Source organism: Diceros bicornis, chromosome 1 (genome assembly GCF_020826845.1).
Source record: "Diceros bicornis minor isolate mBicDic1 chromosome 1, mDicBic1.mat.cur, whole genome shotgun sequence".
Classification (NCBI taxonomy): domain Eukaryota; kingdom Metazoa; phylum Chordata; class Mammalia; order Perissodactyla; family Rhinocerotidae; genus Diceros; species Diceros bicornis.
The window spans coordinates 55,073,278-55,085,441 of record NC_080740.1 but is presented as its reverse complement, the minus strand read 5'-3'; positions in this window follow the sequence as shown (position 1 = coordinate 55,085,441).

The following is a 12,164-nucleotide window of genomic DNA, read 5'->3' as shown; positions in this document are numbered from 1 at the left end:
GACTATTCAAGTTACATAAGTACAACTCAATATTGGATTTGGGGGACTTCTGCTGCTGTCCTTGAACATCGATCATTGACAGTAGCATGAATCCCAGCAGCTGTACCACTGACTCACTGGGTTTCAGACTGGCTGATGCCAGGGGGAGCAGTGACCGCCCCAGACCTAAGCTGGGTCAGCCTCCGAGAGAGGAAGTCACCCTTTGGGTCACTTCCATGATAGAACAGAATAGAGCCCCAGGGTTTCGGGCTCAGCTCAGATCAATCACAGGATAGACACTCCAGCAACATACAGCCTCTGGTGCCTCCTCAATCTGCAGAACTAAATTAGAAGCCCCCAGAGCCTGCCGAGCCCTGCTGCAGGTGAACATTCCATCTGAGAGCCGAGCTGGCTCTTAGACACATTTTCACATAAAGACACTCACAGCATCATCACTGTCTGTCACCAACAGTGTGAACAGAATGTGTATTCTGCACTTGGGCAAAGGCCAGGGGGGTGTGGGGCATGAGTCTTCTCATGACATCTCCCCTCCAAAGATACACAGGCATGTCTGCTGCTCAGGAACTTCTGAGCCCGTATGTCCCCCAGCACCGGCTCAGAGGGCATGATTTCCATTGTGCCGAGGCTGCAGCGGGAGGATGGTACAGATCGGTATTCCAGTTGCTCTGGGCAGATTTTCAATTTTTCTCCCAAAGGGTAGAAATACCATTTTCCTGATTCTTAAAGACCATCCAGTCGGTCCCCTCTCCGCATACATATGACATGAAAGATTCAGCCTAAGGTGAAACGTAAAGATCCTTTCTGGAAAACACAGCTAACAGTTGGAGACGAGAGCACAGATGTGTGAGGAAGCACACAGCCTGGGTGTGCGTCTACCCGCAGGGTCATCAGCCGGTGCCTGAGTAACACTGAAGGTGTGCCCCAAGCCCACAGGGCATCAGTGGTCACCCCAGTGCCCCACCGCATGGTCAGAGACGAGGGGGGTGCTTTGGAGGTGAGAATGGGATCTGGGCCCACGCCCCCAGCACTCCTGCCCCATACGTGCTCCCATGTGGGTCCAGCCGGCGGCAGAGGCCGGTAGGCAACCCAAGCAGATGTGGCGGGTGACGATGTCCATGGCTCCGTCTTCATGGGGCCTGGGAGCCGTGTGCAAGGACTCCCACAGGCCCCTCTGGAGGCCACCCCCAGAAAGAGAAGGCCAGAACCGATGCATGAGAGGCAGCACGTGTGTGAAGCTGAACTACTACAGAGGGGAAATAATAGAGAAACTGCTTACCTGCCAGGCTCTGCATCTCCTCCTACAGGCTGTGGTCACTCGGGCAGAAATCAGGCTGTGCTCTCTTGGGCAGAAACCACCACTGGCCTGGAGCAGAGGAGCCCAGGTCTGTGTAACGTCCCCCAAGTCACACCCTAGGCCGCCAAGCCCAGGAGGTGGCCGGGCCAATGGCACAGGGTGCAGTGGAAAGAGAGCAAGTGAGCACAGATGCCTGGCCTGGCTGCTGTCCTGTTCCCTGAAGTGTTTGGGTGACTTCCCAAGAAAGAAAGGAAAGTGAGGTTGTGGTGCATTATAACATCAGTGGCCCCCATAAACAGACCTCCTGGTCCTCCTGCCCTTGCTTATTCCCCTCCCACATCCATGTTAGGTCTGGTCATGTGACTTGTGTGAGCCAAGGGGACATTAGCAAGTATAGCACAAGCAGTGGCTTGATGAGCACGTGCCCAGTGGGGCTTGTCCTCTTGGAAGCCGGCTGCTATGTTGTAAAGAAGCTCGGCTAGACTACTGAACATTGAGAGGCCTTGCGGAGAGAAACCTCAGAGGATGAGAGGCCTCTGGTCCTTCAATCTAGCCAAGCTCCCAGCTGAGTGCAAGAGGGAGTTAGCTACGTGGAGCAGAAGAACTGCCCAGCTGAAGCCTGTCGGCCACAGAACCACAGGAAATAACAGTGTTGTTTTAAGCCACTAAGTTTTGAGGTGGTATGGTACCCAAGCAATAGGTAACTCAGACAAAGGGACTGAGGGATGGACCAGGAACTGTTCACACTGTACTCAGCCTAACAATAGGAGACGAATCTCACTCATGTCCCCAGGAGAATGACTGACTCCCAGGGCCTCATCCACAGTGCCCTAGGGATGCAAGTCAGCTGGTGATAATGAAGCCACAGTCAGGGTTCCCAACTACCCAGGTCAGCTTTGCTCCATCTGGAAAGAAACCCTATTTCTGTCCACCAATAGAAACCTCAAAAACCAGCCCTGGCCATCTCGCAGAAGGATACACACTCTGCTGAACAAGTTGAACGCAGCCAGTCAGTGCAGCCATCCCCTCAGCTCATGCACTGCTGTGTGCAAAGGGTGGAAAGGATGCTGTGGACTCAAAGTGCTGAGGAGCCTGCAGGCTCCTAGAGAGAAAAGAGGCAAGCCTGGGAACAGCTAAGTAGATTTGCGAGATTTTAGTAAGAGTGGTGGACAGCAGGAAGGAGATATCACAAGGCAGTCGGTGAATCATTGCCCACTGGACAACGACAACACTCCCTTCGATTTCCACCCTTACAGCTACCAGAGCACTTTCGCATCCTTATCTCATTTCACTAAAACAACGGACCCAGCAAGGTGGGCGGGGCAGGATTCATTATCCCCTTTGCATAGAAAGAGCTTAAGTGGTGCAGTGGTCCCATTCAGTGGGACCCCCGTGAACTGGAAGTTCAATCCCTGGGCCCCTGAGCCCCATGAACTGGACTGGGTGCAGAGTGGGTGCCAATGAACACAGCTGGACGGGAGGGATACCCTTAGGCTGGACAACAGTGTAGAAGCAGTGTCCCGGGAGGCAGCCTGGGGGAGGAGGGACGCTCCTTGCAGGTATTTCTCAGTGTGGTCCTAGGACCTCCTGCCCCAGAGTCCCCTGGGACACTTGTTAATAATGTAGATCTACAGACTGGGAGTGGGGCCCAGGAATCTACATGTTACGATGCTCCCAGGTGACTCTCGTAGTCAATGATATTTGAACTCTATTGCCACAGAAGTCCCCTTGCTGGATGGCATGATTATCAGATCACCTGACTCAGTGGTGGGGGGCGAGGACTCAGGGTCCAGTGCTCTAGCTAGCTCTCCTGTCTTCACCGAGGAGGCGGGACAGATCCAGTTTGGGCAGGATGTGTAAGATTTGGACACGTGGAAAAGACAGGGGATAGAGCACTGGAGGCACCAAGAAAGAAAAGGCGGGTGAGTAGCTCAGTGCCATGCTGCCCTCGGTCGCACATCCATTACTAAACACCATCGTCCCGAAGCAAAAGCTCATAGGTAAGGGACAGGAAACACGAACAAGGGTGTGGGGTAACAACATCACCCAGGGATGGTCTGGTTTGGGTTTTGTCTCCTGTTTCCTGGAGGTGAGGAAGTGTCACTCTTGCCCTGGGGCATGGGTGGGGGTCCCTCTCTGTCCTGGGATCTCAGGGCTCCCCTGGAGTCAGAGAGCAGAGCCCTGGGGCGGACAACCTGCCCTGGTGGGGACAGCAAGCTTCTCAAGTGTCCCAGCATTAGGCCATCCTGGGGGGCCCCTCAGCCCCCACTCAGGCCGGTTCTACCACAGCGACAGCAGGGAGGAAAGGTCTTGCCAGGCCCAGCGAATAGCGGGTGTATGGGGTGCCTGCTTCTCTTCTCACCACAACTAAATGGGGTGGGGAGATGGGGGCAAGGTAGGGCTGGCTCCTCGTATTTGAGATCCACCTTGCATATGTCCCCTGTCCTACTCTTTGTGAGGGACTCTGAGCCACTTCCAACCTGGAGCAGGAAGAAATGTGCTGTTGAAGTGCGCTCATAATCAGACCCAGGTAATTCACTCTTTAATAATCAGCATGTTTCCCTCCAGCTCCCCAAGCCTCCCCCTCCTGCCTCTGTTCTATTTTCATCCTGTCCCCTCCCAGGTGGGGATTCCTTAAAGGGGCCTAGCTGGTTTGTCATCTTTTCCTTTTCTTTCCACACGGCCCTATTGAGGGTGGGCCTTTTCCTCCGCGTGATTCAGAGTGAGGCTCTGAACAAGGGCTCTGAGGGGCCAGAGGAGCAGATTCCGGGAAAGGGCGCTATTTTGGGAGCCTGGATGGTGGAAAGGCCCAGCCTACTCACACTCTGGCTCAGCAGAGCCCAGTCTGACCCTCCTGCCTGGGGGCGGAGAGACCATCTCCTGAGGCCAAAAATGCCGACAGTGTCTCAAAATGCCTGGCCATCCTCTCAAGTGAGTGCAGAGAGGATGGAAAAGTGTCCTTCCTGACACTATTGTCAGCGTTATCGTGAAGGGAGGCCTATGGCTCCCGGACCCTCAGCTGGGCCCACCACCTTCTGCTCCAGCGCCCAGCCCCACCGTCAGCCAGCGCCTGCTGGGCAGGCGGGGCAGAGGGGCTCGCTCAGGAGGGGCTGAAGGAGCCTGACGGATGAGGCACTTAAAGAATGAGGACCCCAGAGAGGGAGAGAAATAAGAAAGCAAATTACTTTTACTGTTCTGTTTTATACTGTTTTTAAAAAAATTACTATTCTCATTACTAAAGTAAACCATGGTCGCTGGAGAAATTTTCAAAAACCTTGGCACTCAAAAAGAAGAAAATGAAAATCACTCTTAATCCCACCCACGGGGATCATTATTAGAGGGTATTTACTCATGGTTTTCTTTGCATATTTATATCAATCTTAATCCACAAACTCAAGTAGGTAAGAAACATAACGTTATTTTCCCATCAGCCGATCCCTGTGAGGAGCCCTCCCAGCTAGTCCCCTGAAGTGGTAAAACTCGGAGCTCCGAGTCCCCACACCCTGCACTGAGCTCAATGCCACGGGCTGAAGGTGGGAGGGGTCCTCCCCTCACAGGCTTCTCTGCTGACGTCCACCAGCACCCGCTGTCCCATCTGCTTCCTAAAGGTCAGTCCTGTGGGTTGCTGCCACCCGGACCCTCCTTCCCATCCAAAAGACAGCCTCAGCTGCGTCCTGACAACTTTCATGCTCTCCTTGGAGCACCGGCTCGGAAGCCCTTCTGTCTCCAGAGACTTTGGAGCTGGAGGAAGCTAGCTGTGGCCCCTCGGTGCTTCGACACACTTAGGTGAGCTTGCAGGAATTATTCTACTGCCTCACACCCCGTGGGGGGGGGGGGGTGCCGTGGAGAGCCATCCACACTCTGAGGGCTTCTGCCTCCCTCGTGCTCTACCCAAGCACTAATAGTGCTCTACTAGCTCCCTCTGCACCTTGATCCCCCAAAACTACCTGGATTTCTATCATCTCTCCCAAGGCAGAGAGAGCCCCTCTGCCCCCTATCAGGGACCCACCAACATCTAAGTTCTCCTTGTCTCCCCACTAACTCACCTCTCCTCACCTCCCACCCCACCCCACCCCAAGATCAGATCAGGGAGATCTCTTCTAATTTCAGGAATGGGCAAACATGGCCTTACGCAGGGCTGCCAGATGAGGTTGAGCAGTGGGTGCACGGTGAGGGGTGAGGGTGCAACAGGAGGCTAAAAATCTGCCCGTGCCCTGCCAAGGAGAAAGGCACCTTTTTAGAATTCACCCAAAGTTCCATAGATGCTAGCCACAGCCCTGCACTTATTCATCATGTCCTGTTCCAAATCTTGTACCCAGGCCCAGACTTTTGAAACTGAAAAGCCAATAATTTGATTCCCTTGTTAATTGAGTTCTGCACTGTCATCCCTTCCCCAAGGCAGTTAATATTGGGCAGTCTACCTGCCTTCTGCCTGCAAAGAAGGATCACGGGTGTCACGAAACACAGGGGACACCTTGGTCAATGCTTGACGATATCACACCCACCCACATGCACGCACACCCACATGTGCACAGGCGCACCCTCAGCTCCAAATGCTGGATTCCAAGCTCTGGGGTTGGGGCCAGAACCTGAATTTAAAAAGCTCCCCAGGTGATTCTGAAGGGGTTGGAAGAGAGGAGGTGCCATGAGGAGAAGCTGAGACCCAGGCCCACAGCCTCAGCTCCCCTTGGGGGCAGTGTAAGACGCTGCCTTTCTTGCCTGGGTGGGTGAATTCAGGACTAGGATGGGGTGGATGGGCGACTGTCATATCTCAAAACACCCTTAACACCCCCATGCATCTTCTTGTTTTCCCGATTTGGTTCTAGTTGAGATGTTGAGAAAATCCACTCAACACCATATCTGGGGGAGTGTCATCTTCAAGGGTTTCTCAAAGAAGGGCCAAATGATTCCAAGTCATCGGGCCCACTTCCCCCATCCAGCAGAGACGAGACCGCAGGCAGCCTCCCTAGGCAGTGGCTGGAGAAGCCCCTCCCTCAGCAGCACTGGGGTTCAGGACCATGTGTGCCTCCCCAGAGGAAACCTTCCAGGATGGAGACACCCTCACTTCTGACCTGGCAGCCCGAGCCCAAGAGGAGGAGCAGGTGAAATTTCTGCTGCCTCCGCATAAAATGGCAATGCTAATGTAGCTTCAAATTTAAGTTTTAAAATGCCACTTAAAGGACAGCTCTCACTTAAAACTTTTTTTAAATAATCACATTTCCTCATGAATCAGGCCACGGGCATATCTGTCCCTCCCTTCCTGTCGAGAACTGACAGAGCAAAAAGGACACTCTCTCAAGATTTTTCACGACTAATGTGCTGCTGCTTTAGTCAGGGGGCCTTTCTCTGCCCTGACCCCCCATCCATAGTCCCTTCTGCCCGCAGCCTCTGGGACACGGATCATGCCCCCACCACTCCCCTGTGGGAGAAGACAGCACCACCTGGTGGCAGAGGTGCAGGAATGACCAGGAAAGAAAGGAGAGCTGACTCCCAGACACCAGCCAAGGGGAAGGTTGGGAGCAGGGGTGACTGCCTGTAATGGAGGGACTCATCCAAAATTAAGATTACTGAGATCCCTAGGAGTTGTATGGGAGAGAAACCAAGTTGTTTTCTGTTTTGTCTTTTTAAAACCTTGGAGAAAATGAAAACATAATTTCAAACCCTAAAGGAATATGCTCCCAAATTGCATAAACTTGGATTTTTCCTGCTCTTTCTAGTCTAGGATGGAAATCCTTCCCCATATTTTAAGTATAGGTGAGGGAGGAGGCATGAACAGTGAATGTCTCTCCTATGCCACCCTCCCGTTAACTTGGGAAGTGACTTCAGGACTTGAGCCCATGAAGACAGGGTCTGTAGGAGGCCTGGACCAGCTGCCAGGGGCCCCATCAAGAAGGCAGAGCCTTTTCTGGAGGACCTGGTTTGCAGGCTTGGCCTGGTCTTTGGGGAGGGCGGTGAGCAGGGAAGTGGTGCCTGTCCGTGCAGGGCCAGGACTAACCCCTGAGATGGAAGTCAGGCCTCTAACTGCCCACCCAGGACCTCAGCTCAGGAGCAGAATTGGGGGGCAGAGCTCAAACTCAACCTGGCCCAGCTCCCACAGCCTGCCCGGAGTGCTCACTCTAGAGGTGGAGGTGAGAAGGATGTACTGGTGACAGGAGCTAGTGACACCCTTCCTGCAGGTCCCCAATCCCGGAGCTTCTTAGTGACTCAGACCAAGTCTGTCTAGCTGATGCTGCCCTCAGCCATGGGTGGGGTTACAGATGGCCTGGGCCATCCCCTGTACCTCCCAGGTGTAGGTTCAGCCATACCTGAACCCTAAGAAGGTTGAGCCCGATGGCCCTTCCCAGTCCTTCCTTTGTGGCAGGCCCCCTGCCCCCACGTTCCCCACACCCCAGACATCAGGCAGCCCTGACAGAGTTGGAAGCAGGACCAGCCCTCAGCTTGTCTCAGTTTGTCTCTTCTTTTTTTTTTTTTTTCGTGAGGAAGATCAGCCCTGAGCTAACATCCATGCTAATCCTCCTCTTTTTGCTGAGGAATACCGGCTCTGAGCTAACATCTATTGCCAATCCTCCTCCTTTTTTTCCCCCCAAAGCCCCAGTAGATAGCTATATGCCATAGTTGCACATCCTTCTAGTTGCTGTATGTGGGACGCGGCCTCAGCATGGCCGGACAAGCGGTGCCTTGGTGCACGCCCAGGATCTGAACCTGGGCCACCAGCAGCAGAGCGTGCGCACCCAACTGGTAAGCCACGGGGCCGGCCCAGCTTCTCTCTTCTTGAGAACCTTCAGACTCACAGGTCTGGGTCTGCGAGCAAGGAGAGACCTCTCCCCCATCTCAAACACACTGGAGCCAAGACAGGCATCTCACTTATTAAGACCCCTGACTGTGCCTGTCTACTGGCCAGGCCCTCGTTTGAGCCATACAGGGCTCTGGGTAGGAACAATAATGGAGCCGTTGTAGGTCATTGGCTCAGGCAGTGACCAAAGATAACCTGGGTTCCCTCTGGCAAGGGAACGCACCCAGGACGATGGCCGCGGGTTTCCTGTGAGGTCACTGGAGCTTAGGCTTCGGAGCCCCAGCTCCTGTTCACCTGGTCATGTGTTTTTGTAAAATTTGCAAAAGTAAGGCATTTTATCAGGTAAAACTACCATCTTCCACTTCCTCTCTGCCACACTTCTCCTTAGGTCGGGCAGCACTGAAGAGACCGTGGAAATTTGGATGATCCCGCTGCGAGGAGGCTGAGCTGGAGACGCATCTTAGGGTTACTGTACTGCTCGCAGTGCCACTGCGGTTCCCAGGAACACTCCCGCCACCCGCCGTCTCCGCTCACCCGTGTCAGAGCAGGCGACCAGGTACTAAGCATCACTAAACACTTGGGAGCAGGGACTTTGACTATGGAAGGGAAGCGGTGTTTGAAATATATGGCGCCAGAAGCCAGTCTGGATTGCTTCTCCATGTTTTGGATCTTTGCCAGCTTTTTTAAAATTTGTAATTTATTTTGATTCTGTTTTCCTTCTAAATAAAAATTCACTTTAAAATCTAATTTTATGGTGTTATTCTCAGAGAGGGCCCCTAAGATGCACAAGCTCCAGGTTTCCCAGAACCTGGATCTACCCCTCAGGATGGTCTGCAGACGAACGGAAGGGCAGGCAGCTGCTGTCGTCTCGGTGTCCGGCAGTGGGGTCCGTGCCTGCGCAGTAGCAGGTCCTGGGGAAATGCCAATGCAAGGAGAGAGAGAAGGTCCAGCCCCGATACACAGCCCGGACACACATGGACCTTACACTGCTGACCACACAAACAAGGCACTGGCTGTGATGGGGGGCTGGCCGAGGCCCTGGACTCTGACCTCAGCCCAGACTCACAGGCCCAAGCCCAAGGACGTGACTCGCACCCGTGAAAGACTCTGAATCTGAGGCACACAGTCAAACCAGCTGCAAACAGCTGGAGACTGCGTGGGTCTCCCCTACCCAGGAGAGAGGCCAGAGAGGAAAGGTTAGACGGGGCAAGGGACTAGGAGGGAGGGCTTCTGAGCAGAGATGAGTCTTGCTGGGACTTTGACCCCTGGCACCGTCCCCTTCCTTCAGGCCTCGATAACCCTCTGCAAAGGATCACCAGCCCAGCCTCAGCCGGGAAAGATTACTGTACACTTGACCACCCACTGAGCTCGAAACTGCTGCCAGCTGCACACACCCGGCTTGGTGGGGACTCTTCTAACAGGCAACCCTCCGACCTGGCTGGGACGTTTTAGTTGAGTGCTTCCTACCCAGTCCTCCCTTCCTCTCTCCTCTCACAGGTGTCAGACCCACACTGTGATACAAAGGCTCTCCCGGCCTGCTCCAGCTCCCGTACCTTTTATCCACCACAGGCATTTCCGCCAATAAATCTCTTGCACATGCCTCTCTAGAGTCTAGAGGACCCGAACTGACACAGGACCAAACTAGATTATTCTTCTGGCCATAATCAGAATCATTAAAGGAGATTGCAAGACAGTAACTTTTGCACTGTGTGATTCAATGATGTACCCACTTGCTAGCTAAACTAATACTGCACCCCACTTGAAGTGTGCACACCAAATCTCAGGAAACGCAATCCTAGAAAAGAACCAGCTCTTCCTGAGCGAATCCTTTGGCCCTGGCCTCACCACTAAGTCCCAAGCCTTTCCATGAAGTAGTTCTCCATCGGTGCCACAGATGGCGTGGATTAGGGGGGCCTCTTAATTAACTGAACATACCTTTTCCTTGTCTTGCTGCCTGTCTCCACTTCTGGGCCCAAGACACCCCCTCTGGCTCACAGTCTCCCCACAGCGCAACCTCAGAGGCCAGGCACCCCCTCCCTTGAAGTACAGGGACAGGAACCAGAGGACCCCAGCCAGAATGCCAGGTGCCCCTGAGCCTGGCTATTGATTTAAACAAAAGTCCTGGTCCAAGTCCTCCTGCTCCTTTTGGCACATGCTGGCTCTATCCCAGCTTCAGGCCACTTCCCATTCTTGGCCAGAGCAGTGACCTGCTCCTTAGCACACAGTGACTCCACCCTGACACCCCCCAGTCAGGTCCAGCAGCAGTGCAGCTTCTCCATCATGCAAAACTCTGTCCTTCCCAGAGAAGGCGAGGTGACAGGCCCAGGGGGTGGCAATCAGTCTGCTATCAGTCCCGGGAGCCTGCCAGCCTTGTGTCGCTGTGACCCACTTGGCTAGAGGCCACACAGCTAAAGGGACCCAGAGAGGCAGGCGAGGTCATATGTCATTGGGACCAAAGAGAAAGATTTTGAGGGACTAACCAGTGAGACTTTGTCCAAAAAATGGCACACTCAGAGTCATCCCATCACCAGAGTCAGAGCCAACACCCACAGCCTGCATATCCAGGTGTGCATCCTCTTCCAGAAAGCCCCAGCCCCTGTGAATCGCGCCATTGATTCTCCATCCCACCATCTGATCCTATAAGAGACAGCAGGCCCACGGGATTAGAGGACAGAAGCGGAGATGCCCTTTCTGGGATAGGAGTCCTTTTGTGAGCGTTCTCCTTGCAGAACCATCTCTCCCTCACACTTATCCTTTCTCCACTGATCCCACTCCACAAACTGGACTTCAACCCCCAAGGCTCTGGCCTGACCATTCTCCAAGCCCACTGCTGCCTATTTCCATTTGGAAGATCACTTTACTTCAGAGACTGGGCTTGGCCTACTTGCAATTATTTAGTTCTTAAAATGGTCATTCTAAAATGCAACCTTATGTCACCAATCACTGTGGTTGCCAAAGCCATCTGTGAAAGAAAAAAAAGTATTGCCGGGGTGATAGTTGAAATAAAAATGTCCGCAAGCAAGGGCACCATCGGCATTCACAGAGGAAGCGGAGGCGGTTCCACTGCAGTCTAATGCGCACAGGACACGGGGAAACCCACTCCAGCAGCGACCAACCCCAACCTCAGACAGCGACTTTTCACCCTTGATCTTTACTCCAGCCTCTTGGTGATGCTGAGTGGTTTAATAATAATTCCCCGAGCGTGCAAAAGAAACAGAAATAGCTTCATCAAGCATCACAGGCCGGCACGACATAGTTTATGAAATCCTGGGGCCCTAATGGTCCCAGTCTCCCAAGTTTCCATTAAACAGCTGCCAAATGGCCCTATCGTGGCAGGAAAGACACCCTTGCCTCGCCTCTCTCTGTCTCTCTGCAGACAGGCCGGCGGGGAGGGAATGGGTGTCACTCAGAGACCACGTAATGGGGAAGAGGTCGCTCCAGGGTCCCAGTCCTGTGACCTCCGCCTGTCAAAGCCAACCTCAGAACCTCTTTATAATCTTTTCTGAGACTTAAATGTGTGGGTACACAAAGCTCCCTTAATGGAAGGTCGCTCTGGTTTGTGTAAAAAGCTGTGTAAACTTCATCTCTGCATTTACTCAGCATCAGCCTTGTTTAATTTCCTGCCTGGGGAGGTTCAGGGAACATGACTGCCCTCTCGGGGCTCTGAGCATCTTTTGGAAAAGAAACAGTGCTTTCCCCACTTTGGGACCAAAGGACCCCCAAAAAAGGGCAAAATACCTCCTCCAACTTTACCAAAGGAAAGGCGGTTTGACCATATGCTCTCTGCTGAGTTTCTCATTAGAGAAAGCAGCTTTAGACTGAGTGGACAAACACAGGCTGCAGAGTCTGAGGTTCCCTGGTACCATGACCCAGCTGTGTGACCTTGGCAGGTGACACCACTTCTCAGGGTTCCAGTTTCCTCCTTGGGAAAATGGAGGTGCTAGTGGTAGCTCTCTCACAGGTTGCTGTGAGGAGAAAGAGGTCATGCTGAAACCCAAGCCAGTGCTCAGCCTATGGAAGAGGTCTGCGAATGGCCGCTACTAGAACTGCTCTGCCACTGGAGGTGGTCTTAGTGGT